The sequence below is a fragment of the Giraffa tippelskirchi genome, chromosome 1 (assembly GCF_054371585.1).
Source record: "Giraffa tippelskirchi isolate mGirTip1 chromosome 1, T2T-mGirTip1v1.2.pri, whole genome shotgun sequence".
Taxonomy (NCBI): Eukaryota; Metazoa; Chordata; class Mammalia; order Artiodactyla; family Giraffidae; genus Giraffa; species Giraffa tippelskirchi.
Genome location: NC_137275.1, coordinates 206,034,005 through 206,049,960, shown reverse-complemented (window position 1 = coordinate 206,049,960; position 15,956 = coordinate 206,034,005). Strand labels below are relative to the sequence as shown.

Below are 15,956 nucleotides of genomic sequence, written 5' to 3'. Positions count from 1 at the left end.
CCCTGTCTTCAGGGAATTCAATATCAATGGAGGGATAGAGACAAAAAACAGTAAACACTGTGCTGTGCTATGCTTAGTCGCTCAGTCATTTCTGACTCTTTGCAACCCCACGGACTCTAACCCACCAGCCTTCTCTGTCCATGGGAATTCTCCAGGCAAAATAACTGGAAAGGGTTGCCATGCCCTCCTCCAGGGGATCTTCCCAACCCAGGGATCGAACCCAGGTCTCCTGCATCGCAGGCAGATTCTTTACTGTCTGAACCACCAGGGAAACCCACATTTATACTTACAATCATGCAATTCCACTCCTTCCCACTTGGCTCACAGGCAAGCTGCCTCCTTCTCCTCACCCAGCTGGGGCCCTTGCACTCCAAGTGTCTCTCTTAGTGATCCTTTCTGAGTCTCCTTGAATGTAGGGTCTCCTCTTAGTCTACCCCCTCCTTCAGCTGTTTTGTTCATGCCACTGCCTAAAACTTCCATCTATATTGATGGTTTTCTAATCTATATTTTTAGTTCTGACTTCTCCCGAGATCTAAGCAGTAATTTCCAACCTTGTACCAGACATGTATATTCTAATGGTATCTCAAATGCAATGGGTCAAAACTCAAATGTAACTCCACCCCCAAATATAGTCTTTTTCTGTTTCCTGTTCCAATAATGTGAGACATCACTACCATTACTATAATTATACTTACAATTATAAATATTATAATTTTAAAAAAAGGTAAGATAAAAGGTCCAGGTGACAATAATGATTATTATATTTTAATATATATATATATAAAGAATACAATTGTAATTATAACATATTAATTATAATTATATAATATATTAATATATAATGTTATAGTATATAATTGTATTATACCTCATTTTTTTTAGTCTCCCATTTATAATCAGTCATATTCTATGAATTCATTGTTTTTTTTAGCATCTATCACCAATACCCACCCAACACCTTTTACCAAATACCTGCATTCACAACTCTCACCAGCCATATCCATATAGAAGAATATCAGATCAAGAGCATCTTATATGTTGCTGCTACTGCTAAGTCGCTTCAGTCGTGTCCGACTCTGTGCGACCCCATACACGGCAGCCCACCGGGCTCCCCTGTCCCTGGGATTCTCCAGGCAAGAACACTGGAGTGGGTTGCCATTTCCTTCTCCAATGCATGAAAGTGAAAAGTGAAAGTGAAGTCGCTCAGTCCTGTCCGACCCTTAGTGACCCCACGGACTGCAGCCCACCAGGCTCCTCCGTCCATGGGGTTCTCCAGGCAAGAGTACTGGAGTGGGGTGCCATTGCCTTCTCCGAAATATGTTGAGACTAGCCTAAATAACATTTGCCATTTCCATTCTTTTTGATAATTGAGGTTTTGAATTTTTTGTTGTTTTGTTTTTCCTTCGCTGGTACCTAGTAAGATAAGTGCTTGATCCCATTGGCTCATTCGTATGAGCAAGGGAGATTAATTGACTTCTATGTAAATAAGTCTTAAGACCACATCATAAAAGAAAATTTCACAAGGGGAAGTACTTGAGCTGAGATGGGGGAAAAGTAAAAATCTGAAAGGCAAATAAGAGAGTTGGGAGAAAATTTCATAAGAGAAAATAGCATTGGAGAGCGTAGAATTTTCAGACAAAGCCTGAAGTTTACAGTACAATGGGAAAGAGAGAGAAATGAAGCTAAAAAGAAAGCAAGAGTGAAATTCTATATCCACCAGGGAGCCACTGAAGAGGTTTCAGTGAGGGAGTAACCTAAAATATATAAATGTTAGGAATATGCCACTGTATGGGGATGGGAAGACTTAGTTTAAGTCATTTTTTATCCCCCCAGGACCTAGTACAGTGCTTTCAAAGAATGTGTAAGAGTCAGAAATGAATTGCATGAGATTAAAGTAAATAATGGACACACTATAGAAAGCAATGAATGACTGTGTTGTGTGCAAAGCACAATTTTGAGCTGTCTAATCTATAAGGGGACATATCAGGCTGTTGTGAAGTTGAGACCAGCCTTGTGAGCCCCTCTCTCCCCATTTGAAGGCTGGTGGTTGCCATGGTTACAGTTGCATGGGTAGACTTATTTATAGTTATACACTATCTTTAGTGAATTCCACAACAGATGAGAGAAAAATTCAACTGTGAAGCCATCTAAGTGCATTGGAAGCACTTAGGAAGAGCAATAAATTAAATATACACCAGAGAATCTCAAAAACACTACGGAGAGCCCCATTTTAAATAACTGCTTTGTGAACAGTGTTCTGAGTAAGTTGAAAAAAATAACCCAGGCTTTTGTACACCCTCCTCTAGCTCTGCCTTTACAATCTACAAGCATGTCAATGCTAGAACAGGCTTCAGAGACTAATTAATTATTTTTACCACTTATCATATAAAAGGCACAGGCACTATGAGTCTTACAGTAATAACAAGAGGTAGGTACTATTTTTACCTCCACTATGCACATGAGGAAAGCTAAGATACAATAAGGTTAACAGTTCCCCGATGCCATACAGTTGGTAAAGACCAGAGCTGAGCAAGAGGCCAGGCAGTCTGCTCCCAGTGACCTTAATCATTGTGATATACTGACTTGCTTTGATATCTATAACAAAAAGGTCTGGGAACCAAGAACTCCATTCTCCCAGAATTCACTGGGAGGCCAAAGAAGCCTTATTTATCTCAATCTACAGTGAATACAAATCTAAAAGGATTACTAACTCATGGAGAACACTGAGAATTTATGCTATAAAGCAATATATGAAATATATAGCTTGAAACTTGAAATCTCAGACAAAACGAACTAGGGGTATGCTACTCCCATTTCAAAAGGAGTTGCAGCAGGATACTTTTCTAAGGAAAATGTCTTTGTTTCCTAACAAATTAAATACAATTCACAGAACATTGATTGTGTACACAGGCCAATTTTTGGAACACATTCACTATATACTACAAAGGAATGCGGTAGGCTTATTAAAGAAGGAATGGATATTGATTCTATTGTTTTCTTTCATGTATCTTGGCAAGTCAATGAGGCATAAAGGCAGGGACATAAAGATGAATAATTCACATCACTAGAGGCTACTTTAGAGATCAACCATGTAACAGATGATAAACTAAAAGAACCAAGCATCTAAATACTTGTCCAGCATCACACAGTAAAACTGGGGTTAAAAGCAAGGTTTGGTGGGACTTCCCTGGTGATCTAGTGGTTAAGACTTTGCCTTCCAGTGCAGGGGGTGTGAGTTTGATCACACTGGAGGGGTGTGCCTTCAATGTGAGGTGTGGCGTGTCATCAAGGAGCTAAGATCCCTCATGCTTCATGGCCAAAAAATATAAAACAGAAGCAATATTGTAATAAATTCAATAAAGACTTTTAAAAATGGCCCATGTTAAGAAAAATCTTAAGAAAAAACGCCAAGGTTTGGTAACTGTATCTTTGACTCCTGTACTTTTCTGTAAAGCTTCCTGTCATCTCTGACACTTCTTCACATGACATAATCACCACATGCATCTTTTCTCCTAAATTGGGGGAGATGCTAGAAAAAGATAAGATAGCAACTGCTGTTAAGGAGTTGAAGTCACAGCCCTAACAAGGAAGACTTATCTGGCCCCATCTGAAAGAATGCTGAGGTTTAAAAACCTTTATCTAGCCTATCTTTTTTTTTATTAAAAAAAGGATATCAAATATATATTATGAAACAAAGAGTATTCTCTCTATTCAAATAAAATAGGAGCTCACATAAGGCTTTAGAGGCATATACGGCTCACATAATGACATAGGAAGTCATTTGATATCACTCAGAAAAGAAGAGATTACTTTCAAATACTGAAAACTGGGAGAGAGAATCTTGGGAGGTATGTCATTAATACAAACCTGGATGAAATGTGCATGTTCAACTGGACCATGATTATAGATTTATACAAGTCTTGATCTGCATATCTAACTCATTTCACAGTCTGTATACTTACCAAGTAATTAACAGACCTCTGTTCAGTTTCATATGCAAGACTGTTTCACAGAGAAAAGGCTCCACTTGCTGAGCAGCAAAAACTATGGGATGGGTGGTCTATTCGACTTTCAGGAAAAAAGATTATAAAAATACTCCCATTTGGTCTCAAACCAAAAGTGAGAAGTTCCAAAACCCTGGTCAGTGAGGTCCCAGGTCTATAGAATATTATAGTTCAGACACATAATTACAGAGTCTACATCAGCCCTCACCTGCTTCCTACTCCATTCACTGTCAACTTCTCACCTCCCCATTTCCATCTCCTATTTTAAATAGCTAAATGAAAATACTGAGGTCCTGGCTTTAGAGATATAGAAGATTTTTAATAATGATGTGAACTGAATTAACTCCCTAAAAGAACCTAAAGTTAAGCATGAACACAATACATAACTCTTCCTAGTGGCAACAAAATATTAAATTAAAATAAAATATTAATTGTTAAATTGACTCTCTGCCTCAAAGATTCTTCTGATCAAAAATTACAAAAGGATTAAAGGCAAGCAAACTGGCAAAGCTCAAAACATTGTTCAGGTAATTTCAGAAAGGAGAGAAGGAAGGAGGGAAGGTTTGTAATACTAACATAAGACAAAAATGAAATTAAAAGCCCTGAAGGGGGAAAATACCTATCTTGTACTGAGAAGATTCGAGCTATGTTAAACCCTTTTGTATTAAGTAACACAGCGTGGAAAAAACAATAGCTAATATTTATTGAATGCTTACTACTTTCACTTTAACCTTTAACAATAACCCAATGAGTCAGGGTAAGTATTGTTAAAGAGTGAGATCATGACTCAACAGCTGAAATAAAAATCACAAAGCTGATTTCACTGCTTACCTAAACCAAGAAGATCTATGCTGGTCATGTACAGAATTTCCAAGCTGCTGATATAAGGGGAAATTTATATATCCACAATAAAACTATGTGCCAAACAATGCTGCCTCAAAATAGTTTTAAAGGAAAAATCGGTTGGAAATGTATTGAAAAACCGACAAAAAAGACACTAGTGAAAGCTTTCTGTAGATCAAGCAAACAAAAAATAAGCAAAGCTATAGAGGAGCTGAATATTTTAAGGTTTTTTTATGTGAACCATTTTTTAAAGTCTTTTTGAATTTCTTCCAACATTGCTTCTGTTGTTTCAGTTCTTGTTTTTTGGCCAGGAGGCCTATGGGATCTTAGCTCTCAGACCAGGGATCAAACCACTTGCATTAGAAGGCGAAGTCTTATCTACGGGACCATCAGGAAAGTCCCTGAATATTCTAATTAATAAGATTTATCTAAATACCCTGACACATTTTGTCTAGAGCCTGCATCTTTTTTATTCAGCATTTGGTCCCTTTCCTTCGAAGCAGAAGATATTAAGAAGAGGTGGCAAGAATACACAGAAGAACTTGCACAAAAAAGATCTTCACGACCCAGATAATCACGATGGTGTGATCAATCACCTAGAGCCAGACATCCAGGAATGTGAAGTCAAGTGGGCCTTAGGAAGCATCACCACAAACAAAGCTAGTAGAGGTGATGGAATTCCAATTGAACTATTTCAAATCCTAAAAGATGATGCTGTGAAAGTGCTGCACTCAATATGCCAGCAAATTTGGAAAACTCAGCAGTGGCCACAGGACTGGAAAAGGTCAGTTTTCATTCCAATCCCAAAAGAAGGAAATGCCAAAGAATGCTCAAACTACTGCACAATTGCACTCATCTCATATGCTAGTAAAGTAATGCTCAAAATTCTCCAAGCCAGGCTTCAGCAATACGTGAACTGCAAACTTCCAGATGTTCAAGCTGGTTTTAGAAAAGACAGAGGAACCAGAGATTAAATTGCCAACATCCGCTGGATCATCGAAAAAACAAGAGTGTTCCAGAAAAACATCTATTTCTGCTTTATTGACTATGCCAAAGCCTTTGACTGTGTGGATCACAATAAATTGTGGAAAATTCTTCAAGAGATGGGAATACTAGACCACTTGATCTGCCTCTTGAGAAATTTGTATGCAGGTCAGGAAGCAACAGTTAGAACTGGACATGGAACAACAGCCTGGTTCCAAATAGGAAAAGGAGTATGTCAAGGCTGTATATTGTCACCCTGCTTATTTAACTTATATGCGGAATACATCATGAGAAACACTGGGCTGGAGGAAGCACAAGCTGGAATCAAGATTGCTGGGAGAAATATCAATTTCTCCCATATCATCTCAGATATGCAGATGACAGCACCCTTATGGCAGAAAGAGAGGAAGAACTAAAGAACCTCTTGATGAAAGAGGAGAGTGAAAAAGTTAGCTTAAAGCTCAACATTCAGAAAACTAAGATCATGGCATCTGGTCCCATCACTTCATGGCAAATAGATGGGGAAACAGTGGCTGACTTTATTTTTGGGGGGCTCCCAAATCACTGCAGATGATGACTGGAGCCATGAAATTAAAGGACGCATACTCCTTGGAAGGAAAGTTATGACCAACCTAGACAGCTGTATTAAAAAAGCAGAGGCATTACTTTGCCAACAAAGGTCCATCTAGCCAAGTCTATGGTTTCTCCAGTAGTCATGTATTGATGTGTTGGAGTATAAAGAGTTGTGACTATAAAGAAAGCTGAGTGCCAAAGAATTGTTGTTTTTGAACTGTGGTGTTGGAGAAGACTCTTGAAAGTCCCTTGGACTGCAAGGAGATCCAACCAGTCCATCCTAAAGGAGATTAGTCCTGAGTCTTCATTGGAAGGACTGATGTTGAAGCTGAAACTCCAATACTTTGGCCACAAGATGGGAAGAGTTGACTCATTGGAAAAGACCCTGATGCTGGGAAAGATTGAGGGCAGGCGGAGAAGGAGACTACAGACGATGAGATGGTTGGATGGTATCACCAACTCGATGGACATGAGTTTGGGTAAACTCCAGGAGCTGGTGATGGACAGGGAAGCCTGGCATGCTGTGGTCCGTGGGGTCGCAAAGAGTCAGACAAGACTGAGTGACTGAACTGAACTGAACTGAACTGAACTTCCTTTCCAACCATTCCCCAACTGAATGCCGAGATTCTGTCCTAACTCTGGATCTGGTGATCAGGAGTGAGGGTGGAGGATATGTCTTCACAAGGATGTGTTGAGCTGCCAAGCAGAGGCCTCTACTTTGTCTTTAAGCAAGAATAATTTTCACCATTATAGAAAAGAGGGGTCACTTATGCAGTCCCACAGGTGTAGTGGGATCAGAGGTTTCAAATTTATAGAGTACAGTCATTTGTATGTCCTCATTCAAACCTCAGAGTCCCACAACTTTTGGGTCAGGTCCCTGCCTCTGGCAGAGCTGACTTGTTAGAGCAGATAATTCAAATTTCTCTGGAGTCCTGCTACTCTTATGATTAAATTTTAGATCTGATTCTCAGAATTATCTTCTCTTCCAGATATAAGAAAAAAAGAGTCTCTTTATATATTGCCAAGGAGGCCCTCTGATATTCCTATTTTGCCTTAACTTTCAACCCTTTGTTGTCTTCTCCAATGCATCAATATTCAGTTCAGTTTAGTTGCTCAGTTGTATCTGACTCTTTGCAACCCTATGGACGCAGCACACCAGCCTTCCTTGTCCATCACCAACCCCTGGAGCTTGCTCAAACTCATGTCCATCATGTCAGTGATGCCATGCAACCATCTCATCCTCTGTCATCCCCCTCTCCTCCTGCCTTCAATCTTTCCCAGCAGCAGGGTCTTTTCCAATGAGTCAGTTCTTCGTATGAGGTGGCCAAAGTACTGGAGCTTCAGCTTTAGCATCAGTCCCTCCAATGACTATTCAGGATTGATTTCCTTTAGGATGGACTGGTTTGATCTCCTTGCAGTCCAAGGGACTCTCAGGAGTCTTCTCAAAACCACAGTTCAAAAGCATCAATTCTTTGGTGCTCAGCTTTCTTTATGGTCCAACTCTCATATCCATACACGACTACTGGAAAAACCATAGCTTTGACTATACAAACCTGTGTCAGCAAAGTAATGTCTCTACCTTTTAATATGCTGTCTAGGTTTGTCATAGTCTTTCTCCCAAGGAGCAAGCATCTTTTAATATCATGGCTGCAGTCACCATCTGCAATGATTTTGGAGCCCCAAAAATAAAGTCTGTCACTGTTTCCATTGTTTCCCCATCTATTTGCCATGAAGTGATGGGACCAGATGCCATGATCTTAGTTTTCTGAATGTTGAGCTTTAAGCCAGCTTTTTCACTCTCCTCTTTCACTTTCATCAAAAGGCTCTTTAGTTCTTCTTCACTTTCTGCCATAAGGGTGGTATCATCTACATATCTGAAGTTATTGATATTTCTCCCTGAAATCTTGATTCCAGCTTGTGCTTCATCCATTCTGGCATTTTTCATGATATACTCTGCATATAAGTTAAATAAGCACAGTGACAATATACAGCCTTGATGTACTCCTTTACCAATTTGTATCCAGTCTGCTGTTCAATAAATAAACTGAAATAAATTGAACCATCAATATTACCCAGCAACAGACCTTGAATTTCATAATTCCTGTAATAACTTCTCCCACAATTCTCAGTGCCAGATAGATTGCACCAGCTAATGCATTCCCTTCCCATATTATGTCATCCCATTTTACCACCAGTGAAAAGTTTAATGATGGCAGGATACTAATCTGCCAGAGGTTATTGGTACTCTACCCATCTGGGTTACGAGGTCATTCATCTCCAAAACCGCATTATAGAGTCAGCTCCCTAAAACCATTTCTTGTACTGCTATAGGTCTGGTTACCGGAATATACACTCTGGAGTGAAGATTTGCATATAAGAGGCTTACTGGAGAGAAATTTCCTGAATGGCACCTGTGAGGACTGGGTAGCAGGAGAAGTCGTACAGTGCTGCAAAATGCAGGTGTAGCCAATGCCCTCACTAAACCCTCAGGAACTCTGGAGAAAGGATGGCCCATCAAAGTTGTCTGAAAATGAGGCTTTGTAACTCCACATGACCCTTCATTGAATGTGGGTTACCTCCATGAGGACACAACCTTAGGAAAGACAGCTGTCTTTGAGGCAGCTCCAGCGGAGGGACAGCTGGGTGCCATCAACACACTACACTCCCGGCAGCTGGGAGAACACGTGCCAGGGTGATCTGGGAAGCTGGCACTTCACAAACAGAAAACAAGCCCTTTCCATGTGATAATATATTTTGCATATATATTTTACCCTATAAACAGAGAAGAGAATGTAGTATCTCTAGTAGTATGAGTTTCCTTTCACCAGATTTTCTAAAATGTTCTAACTCTCTGAACTTTGGAAGTAGCTAAGTATTTGATTTAAATTGGTATAGAACTGCTTCAGATTACCCTCTAACACTTCCAGTCAAACAATTTACCTTATATATCTGTTTTCCAGAATTTGTAAAAATCTGTCATACAGACCCAGACATCTAACCTCTTTGAGGGTTTTTTTTTCTTCCTCACAAAATTAGTCCTGATTGATTCATGGCTAAGAAATAAAAAATCATGTAAAGTAGATAGTCAACGGGAATTCGCTGTATGGCTCAGGAAACTCAAACAGGGGTCTGTATCAACCTAGAGGGTTGGGATGGGGAGAGAGGTTCAAAAGGGAGGGGATATATGTATACCTATGGCTGAATCATGTTGAGGTTTGACAGAAAACAGCAAAATTCTGTAAAGCAATTTCAATAAAAAATAAATAAATTTTAAAAAAGAAATAAAAAATTATTAATATATTTTAAGTACCAACAATGGCCCCAGTACTTCTACAAAAAAAAAAGTAATAATTTTGATGTAGCTGATTACATAGCCAAGGGTTCTGATTTTCTAGTTAACTTATAACAGAAAGAGATGAGACAGGAAACCTGTATTGCTCAAAACAATTAATTAATTAATGTTTTAATTTAGTAGGACTTATAAATTACCACTTTTTTCCAGAAATGAAGTTTACATGTGATAGTTGAGCAAAATATCCTTGATTCTAAGGCAGTTCTTGCTCTCTTTCAGTTACTTCTTTGAGTGATACTTATCTTTAAGGCAGCTCAGATATAAACTACTTTCTGGTAAAGACCCATGACCTGATAGCACCTGAAAAGAAGACAAGTTCAACAAAAGGTATGGTTCTCTCCTTCATCTTTTGTTTTTTTCAGTACAAAGATGAGGAAAGTGATAGGTTCACTGTGTGTTCAATGATACAATGATGCTGGATGACATTTTTTTAAAAATTTAGAATTTCTTAGCTCTCATATTCCATTTGCGGAGAAGGCAATGGCACCCCACTCCAGTACTCTTGCCTGGAAAATCCCATGGACGGAGGAGCCTGGTAGGCTGCAGTCCATGGGGTCGCTAGGAGTCAGACACGACTGAGCGACTTCACTTTCACTTTTCACTTTCATGCATTGGAGAAGGAAATGGCAACTCACTCCAGTGTTCTTGCCTGGAGAATCCCAGGGACGGGGGAGCCTGGTGGGCTTCTGTCTGTGGGGTCACACAGAGTCGGACATGACCGAAGTGACTTAGCAGCAGCATATTCCATTTATCTTCTTGGACCAATTTTTAATATGAATAAAATCAAATAAATAAATCATAAGTAAACATCGATTGCATTATATTACCCTACATCTTCTAGCCTGGATATATTATATTCATGGATGCTGAATTAGACAACCAGCTAATTTCACTAACCTCTGATGAGTCACAGGTTAGTCACAGAGTAAAAAAGATGCTGGGACACACGCAGTGGAACAAATTCCAGTATTCAAAGAAGAACACTACAATATAAAACTGATCATTGCAATCACTAGAGACAAACATTAGTTCTCCAGTAAAAAAAGTCATCCTGACAAGTAAATACGTTGGGTTAGATAATATGAGGCATGGACTCTCTGGAGATAAGCAGAGCATTTGATAAAGCCTCTCCTAATATCCTTATGAACAGAACAGAGAAGTTTTAGTTGGTTTCCATTGCAACTGGATACATTAGTTGCTGGTTCAATTATCACACTGTCAAAGAACAGATACGCACTTGCTTAAGAGGTGAGGGCAGAAAGGTCTGCACCACGTGTGTATACAATGCAGAATGGGAATTCCCTGGCATTCCAGTGGTTATGACTCTGCACTTTCACTGCCAAGGGCCAGGGTTCAATTGCTAGTTGGGGAAATAATACCCAGGAAGACACACAGCACAAATAAATAAATATACATTAATAAAATTTAAAAAATTAAAAATAACCAGCTGGGATGAAGTCTTAGTTCCAACACTAACCTGGCTGGCTCTCTGAGCCAAGTTCATCCTGGCTCTGATGGCCTTTGGCACTTCTCCAGTGGGACCCCCATCACATTTGTCTGCTAATTCCTGACACTGGCTTTCAGCACAGCTTGCTAATTGAACTATCCTCCCAGATGGTAAAGAATCTACCTGCAATGCAGGAGACTTGGGTTCGATTCCTGGGTCAGGAAGATCCCCTGGAGAAGGGCATGACAACCCACTCCAGTATTCTTTCCTGGGGATTCCATGGACAGAGGGGCCTGATGGGCTACAGTCCATGGGGTCACAGAGTCAGACATCGCTGAGCAACTAACACTTTCACTCCGATTCTGCCCATGCCATCGTAGAGTCTCCACAGAATTAATACTTGTAAAACCTGGTTTGTGATACACACTTTTTCTCCTTCCACTGCCCCCTCATTTCTTGTCAGTTCTTTATTATTCTAATCTCAATTTTGAGTTTTTAAGTATCTCAAGTTCTTGCCCCTTGATTGCCTTGCCTTTTACATAGTCTTACAATAGTCTAAGATGAAAATACTTAATACCCTAAAGACGTTAATAAATTTCAAAGGCTGCTGTCTGCCACTGCAGTTTTAGTTGCATGCCGCAAAGCATTGAAAAGAATGAAGAGAACGGAATCAGAGAGGCAATTGTACAATTAGACCCAAGGCCAGAAAGGAGCAGAGGCAGGAACCATGGAGGCATTTCAGAGCACTCTCCATGTAAGGAAGTGGGCAGCCCTGGCTGATATTTTGAGATTTTGTATATACAAGTGTGATGACAGGCTAGGATCAAGGTGGAAAGAATACTGTGGACAGCCTTTGAAGGAGCCTAAATAAAATAGTCATGCAGTGCTCCTATGGAATGCTGCCTGAGAGGGAAAATGTAATCCACCTTCTGGAAGATTTGCCTGTTTCATCAGCTCACATACCATTTGGGATACCAAATTTTACACAGTAGCAACTTCATCTCACTAAAGATCATAGGGTAATTTGAGGAGCAAATTATCCTATGATCAACAATCAAAAGCAATAAATAGAAAGGAGTGTGGAAGGTCACAGTGGTATGATCTTTTAACAGGGAACTTTTAAAAGACAATTCTATGGCTGTGCACTTACTATTTTCTCTAATAAAGAGAGTATATTTAAGGGAAGCGAACACTATTTCATTTCAATTCAATAACCTAAATAATAGCATAATATGAATTTTCTTTTCCGATGAGCCATAGTTCTGGATGCTGTTGATTTCTGAAATAAGATCCTACATTGAAAATCTCTCAAAGTTTTATGATTGCCATTTGAAAGACGCATGATACAGAATAAAGATGCAGTAGCTCCTAAAATCACATCAAAATTCACATTCCAAGCATAATTAGCATGAAATTTTCTGGATTTAGTTTGAAGAATGCTGCAAAATAATTCCTTATTCAAGGAAAATTAGACATTTAGATCACCATCAGTTATCTTTGTTCATATCTTATTATTTAAGTGAATCCTAATTCTATTCACCAAGAATCCCTTCCTTATTTGGAAAAGCAGTGTTTCTTCTCATGAGCTCAATAACTGAAAGACTATGGGAGGCAAATAAGATACACTTATTATCTAATCATCATTGGTCTAGTTTTATTTCACACTGGCAAATAACTCAAGTATTTTACAAAAAAAAAATATTCTTTTAAGAGCATGAGATAATAGAGAAAAACTAATTAGATTTTGTTTATATATTCATTTAGAAGTCAACAAATATTTATTGAAGAATATTGACCATCTAAGCCTTATATTAATGTTATCAAAGTTAACTAATTTATTATAATTTAAGTTCAGTTCAGTTCAGTCACTCAGTCGTGTCTGACTCTTTGCGACCCCATGGATTGTAGCATGCCAGGCTTCCCTGTCCACCACCAACTCCCACAGCTTGCTCAAACTCTCATCCATCAAATTCGTGACACATCCAACCATCTCGTCCTCTGTCGTCCCCCTCTCTTCCTGCCTTCAATCTTTCCCAGCATCAGGGTCTTTTCCAATGAGTCAGTTCTTCACATCAGGTGACCAAAGTATTGGAGTTTCAGCTTCAGGATCAGTCCCTCTAATGAATATTCAGGACTGATTTCCTTTAGGATTGACTGGTTGGATCTCCTTGCAGTCCAAGGGACTCTCAACAGTCTTTTCAACACCACAGTTCAAAAGCATCAATTCTTCAGTGCTCAGCTTTCTTTATGGTCCATATCTCACATCCATACATGACTACTTGAGAAACCATAGCTTTGACTAGATGGACTTTTGTTTGCAAAGTAATGTCTCTGCTTGTTATCATTATATTATATTAAATTAATGTTAAATTTATATTCTATTAAATTTTATTATATTCTAAGTTACTGCTGTACAAAATGAATGATAATTTACTTTAGGACTGGCTGTCATATATGAATTCACAAAGATATTTTAATTTTTTCTCACAAAGTTATAAATGGTACTTGAATTTCATAATGTCACAGATGAACTCTGGCTAGAGTTTGGTCTTAAACAATAGAACACAACACAACACATATACACAAGTCATGACCATCTGTTTATTCAGCTGCTATAAGAAACCCATTTTTCATTTTAGGAAACGTCTCTCCTCTATTCTCAGACTATGTGGTATGAGGAGGGTGGTCTCTACCTTCTCTTTTCAGAGGTGAGCACATAATCGAGCCTGGTCAATCTCAATGTCCATCCCTTTCATTTTAGTTCAAATATGATTCAGGATAACCAGATGACCCACATCAGACTAATCAGAGGCCTCCATGGAACTTCTTCTGAACTATTAGATTATAGAGGCTAAGAACCATCTAGAAGTTAAGAATCAGGAGATGGTGAAGGACAGGTTAGCCTAGTGCACTGCAGTCCATGGGGTCGAAAAGTGTTGGACACAACCAAGTGACTGAACAACAAGAACCATTTAAGAGGATGTGGTTAAGGACAGCTTTGTGGCCGTATGAAGAGAGTCTTCCTTAGAATTAATTCAGAAGAAGAATGTAGATTTAGAAAAAGAGAAAGCTTCTTAATATCAATCTAATCTCATAATTCAGCCATGCCTAAATATAGCTTGACGTCTTGAAAATACCAGCTACAGGAATCGGTAGATTCCAATGTGAGCTTCTTGGCTAAAACCAGCCTGAACTGCTTCTGACTTTTGCCACTGAGAGAGTACAGCCAATATACATATATACCCACAGACTTACGATCCTCTGTTTGCAAAATTTATTTTTCTTACAGCATTATGAATCTATTTCTCTCTCTCTTTTTCTCTGTCATACACACAGTTCTTAAGAAACCCAGTATTTGTCTTATAGATGACAAAAAAAAAAAAACTCTGACAGTATGGTTTTCACCTTCATGGCCAGCAGAATTTTACTGAAACTCAGCAAGCTTTTATCTGATTCATGTGCAGCAACATGTTCTGACTGCTTGCAGAAACTTTTTCAGCCATTGACACAAACGTGACAATATTTCAAATTGTGCATCAGCCCTCCATCTGTATAGCATCATTTCTGCCCCAGCTCTGAAAACTTAGCTCACATTTGTCACAGAGTTGGAGTCACATAAATTACAAAACTATGTTGGGCTGAAAATGATGTAACACCTGGAGGTACTCACCCTTGACTCCAGAGGCATCTGCTTTTAGCTGGAGCCTTATTCCTTTTCAATGCCAAGTTGCGACTAGTTTAATTATGCGATTTCCAGGTCTTTGGCTGACAGCATATTGTCAGTCTGCTCCACTGTAACAGAAATCCATAATTGTCTTCAGCTGCAAACAAATGTAACGCTGACTCTAAAGAGGCAAGTGTCGTCTGTTCCTTTGATCAATAGCTTCGGTCTGTCCCATCAAGATGCCATCAGTACACAGCATCTCAAGGTTGGCTACATTTAATATAATATATATTGTGGGATTATTTGACACAACACTAGTTGTTACATTTTCTTTCAAGATGGTCGAATTGGGACTACCAGGTTACTAAATGGGCTCATATTGTATCGGATTCTAAAGCTAGAGCAGAAGAAAAGCTGGAGAATGAATCTGACCCCTAACATACAAACATAACAGATTTCCTGAGTTCAAATATCAGACTTTTGAGCAAGTTGCCTAACTCCCCCAATCCTCAGCTTCCTCATTTGTAAAATAGGAAAATGCAAAAGTAGTATATAATCAGAGGTTTCTGATAAACCATATAATTCATTGTAAGTTCAAGAAACACTAGCTATTAATATCAATAACTAATAATATTAACTGTCAATAGACATTATCGTTTAGTCTCTAAGTCATGTCTGACTCTTTGCAACCCCGTGGACTGTAGCCTACCAGGCTCCTCTGTCCATGGGATTCTCCAGGCAAGAATATTGGAGTGGGTTGTCATGCCTTGCCCCAGGGGATCTTCCTGACCCAGGGACTGAACCCGCGTCTCTTAGTCTCCTGCATTGGCAGGTGGGTGCTTTACCACTAGTGCCACCTGGGAAGCCCACAATAAGTGTATTTGTATGTATTTAGCATTCAGCATGAATCATTCCTGGTCAGACAAAAATATCCTACTCTCTAAATTATTATCATGGAAGAGACATTAGCAAGGATAATTTTAACACATAAAGTAGTCTTTCCTACTATTTTAACAAATTCCTTTCACAATAAATAGTATAGCTCAACACTGTCAGACTTTTCTGTGAACAATGATGCAAATATCATAC

The 15,956-nt window shown here is 39.0% G+C and overlaps 1 protein-coding gene across 6 annotated transcripts in view; it reads right to left on the bottom strand.

Annotated features, from left to right (window-relative positions):
* Window positions 1-15,956, bottom strand: part of PLPPR1 (phospholipid phosphatase related 1) — a 646,134-nt gene that overhangs the window by 398,076 nt on the left and 232,102 nt on the right. The window contains exon 3 of one of the 6 annotated variants that reach the window (XM_081572982.1): window positions 14,874-14,995. The exons of the other annotated variants lie outside the window; for them this stretch is intronic. The gene's annotated coding sequence lies outside the window, so the exon portion shown is untranslated. The remainder of the gene's footprint in view (window positions 1-14,873; window positions 14,996-15,956) is intronic. 6 annotated transcript variants of the gene reach the window in all.